Below are 3,453 nucleotides of genomic sequence, written 5' to 3'. Positions count from 1 at the left end.
AATGGACTAGATGATCTTTTGAGGTCCCTTCCAATCTCCAGCATACTGTAATGGATGAAGCCTGATGTCTGGGCCTTCCCACTGGAGTTTCGGCTTATGCTGAAGGCTTACTCAACTGCACTGTCTTGTTCACACCCAAGCATGGATTGTAACGCCTGCAGAGGTAGAAAGAGACATGAAGAAAGTCAAGAGAGTATCAGCTTGTAGGTAGGTCAAGATATGTTTTCTGAGCAACCTTTGGATCTATTGTCAGACTGGCCTGAAATGCGATGGGTGCAGGCACAGCCACCTCAGCTCTCAGTTTAAATAGCTGCTTCTGTTTGGAAATGATGCATTAAATGAGCAAAACTCAGCAATAGCTCATTGCACCCTGTAAATAAAGTCTGCTTTATTCTTACACTGACAGAAAAGTACTTTTAAAGGTACCTTATAAAATACAAGGGTTTGCAAAGCCCTCACTTCAGCAGATCTTCTATGTGAGATGTGATTAGTCAAGCCGCACAATAAGAAAGGTGCTCTGATTCCCCCCACCTGGCTATCAGCTTTTACCCTTCCTCTATGGAGAAGCAGCAACAGCCTATGCCAGTTGATTCCTTAGTACAGCACCCCTGCTTGTGCAGTGTAAGAGCAATGAGAGGGAGTAGCACCACAGAATGTATCCCTGACCTCAACTGCTGAGCACCCTGTGCCTCAAGGCATGAGAATGGAGACAGCAAAGTTCTCTCCACGGAGTCTCACTGAACTGCCAGGAATTTCCCTGTTAGGAAATGGCCCTGCTCAGAGGATGAAGATGCTGTGAATGCCCTGGTTAAAGTGACTCACGCTGGCAAGTCTCACTCTGCAGGGTACAAATGGCATTCCTTTGCATAGTACAGTCACCTTATGGAAACCTGTTACCTCTTCTGGTACACAACAGTGCCTCACCAAGGTATTAGTGTTCTACAATTCATACTTTTACCTGTGCTATCCCTGAACTTCAGCTGTTGGATTCCTTGGCTTTCTTTCCTCCATAAGCCTTTCTTGGTCCAACACTTACCCTCTGGATTTCACAGAAGCTGCAGTCTCTTACTGGAAGCCTCCCTGTTTCTATCCCTGTCTTCATAAAGATGCTCAGGATGACGTTCAAGGCTGGGTTTGAGTTATGGTGTTTCCTAAATGAAACAAATTTGACCCTTTCAGCAGCACTCCCCTTTCCTAATTACCTTGAAATGAAGGGAAAACAAGAACTCCACCTCTCTCGCCACAATGTGTTCTTGGGTCCATTGGTAATAAACCAAACCCCATGAGGTGCCCCGAGCAGTCGGTTCTGAAGGGTAGGTATGCACAGAACACCCTCAGAGAAGGCACAGGGATGAAGATGTGACTCCGGTCCCTAAGTCTGTGCTCACAGATCCTGGTACCAGGAGCTTGCTCTAATTGTTCTGATTAATGTCACTGCCTTTATCACTAGAACCCCCCCGTGGATAAACACACCCATAAAGACTGGTTTCTTTGAATATTGTAGAGATACATTTTTATCTCTTACATGGTATTTAATGTGCTGTTTCACTGCCTTAGAGCTCCTGTTACTCATTTTAGGCATTTTAGTTGTATATTCAATAAACTATGGCTCTTAACCCAGCTCTGAGTTGAATTTCTTTCAAAGCAATACAGATTTCTGTGCATTTAATCCAGGAGAACTCCTTCCCCAATGCTTGAATGCAGTCAAATAATTCCTGCCCAAGAGCAGTAACTGCTTCTCAGGAGAGCTCTGTATGAGATACAAGCTGGCTCCTTAGAGTGTTCTCAACTACTTTGGGTGTAATCTGGCACTGATACAGTTGTGTGCCTCTAATTTGTGACCAGCTATAAGGGCTCACAGCTCTGTGAAGCTGGACAGGGGTTTGAGGCAATGCAGATGAAACGTTGCCTTCTCCTCATCCCACTCACCAAGTCCTGGCCAGCCACATGAGACTGAAGCCACCCCAGCAATGTTTCAGCAAGTTATACACTGAAATAGCCTTGATTTCCAAACAAAGGGGAGAATTCCTCAATGAGAAACCCCTTTATCCAGATAATATGGTGCTGACACAAGCCAGGAGCTAATGTGTCTCACCGAACACAAGCAAACTGTCCCTTACAGCTCCTTCACAAATGTATATATTTGTGAAGACTGCAGATCATAAGAGGGTATGTGTGTATATATAGATAGAATCACAGAACAGTTCGGGTTGGAAAGGACCTTAAGATCAACCAGTTCCAACCCCCTGCCACGGGCAGGGACACCTCACACTAAACCATGGCACCCAAGGCTTCATACAACCTGGCCTTGAACACTGCCAGGGATGGAGCATTCACAACCTCCCTGGGCAACCCATTCCAGTGCCTCACCACCCTCACAGGAAAGAATTTCCTCCTTAGATCCAATCTAAACTTCCCCTCTTTCAGTTTGAACCCGTTCCCCCTTGTCCTGTCACTATGGTCCCTAATGAAGAGTCCCTCCCCAGCATCCCTATAGGCCCCCTTCAGATACTGGAAGGCTGCTCTGAGGTCTCCAGGCAGCCTTCTCTTCTCCAGGCTGAACAGCCCCAGTTCTCTCAGCCTATCAAGATACATATATAACTATATATATAAATATATATATATTTATATATATATATAACGTTACTTGTCCTCCTGATCTGTAGTCTGGACTAAGCCAAGGAGACTTTTGACTTCATCACCCTCTTATGATCCTTGAACTAGGGAAGTCAGACCCACCTGCACAAAGGGGGAGAGACCCTAAGCCAAATCCCCCTCTGAAGAAGGCAGTGGGAAAGCAAGAACACCTGACTCGATCAACCCCACTGTTCCTCTGATTGACAAGGGGACACCGTGGGCAGGTTATCTGAGCTGAGCAGCAAACAGAAAGCTGTACTGCTGTTGGAACCGCCTGGGCTCAGACAAGGTGCAGACTGAAGCAATCTGTTTCCTCCCAGCACAATTACATCTTGCTTTGTTGATAAAGGACTTATCACAAGGGCAAGGGAAGTAGGAACCTTCCAGCTACTTGTATCTTCAGCAACACTCAAAAGGCTTCAGAAACTCCCAATAGAGACCCTAATACCAGATGGCTTCTAGGCACAGGCACAACTTTTAAATCCCAGCTTTCAGTCTCAGTTCCTAGTAGATCTGGGGGCTTTTTGGTAACAAAACTTTGTAAGCAGATTATTATATTGAGGGCAAAAAAAAAAAGTGGGCAAATTTCCCTTGTATTTACCTTAAAATTCTTTGGTACTGAGAATTCTGAAGAGTAGGGACAAAAACTGGATTTAAGGCATTTTTTTTTCAGCCTTATTTGTTCCTCCAAACCCCTAAAGCCCTTATTTCAACATGCTTAAGGTTAGCATACGTTCTCCTGAAGTTAAATATCCTCTTAGCAGCCTACAGCTGCTATGGCATACACAAACAGTTCTGAGGACTCTGGTGCATTAA

The sequence above is a fragment of the Pezoporus occidentalis genome, unplaced genomic scaffold (genome assembly GCF_034315485.1).
Source record: "Pezoporus occidentalis ecotype Australia unplaced genomic scaffold, CSIRO_AGI_Poc_V1 ctg219, whole genome shotgun sequence".
Classification (NCBI taxonomy): Eukaryota; Metazoa; Chordata; class Aves; order Psittaciformes; family Psittacidae; genus Pezoporus; species Pezoporus occidentalis.
Note: the sequence above shows the minus strand (reverse complement) of the source record.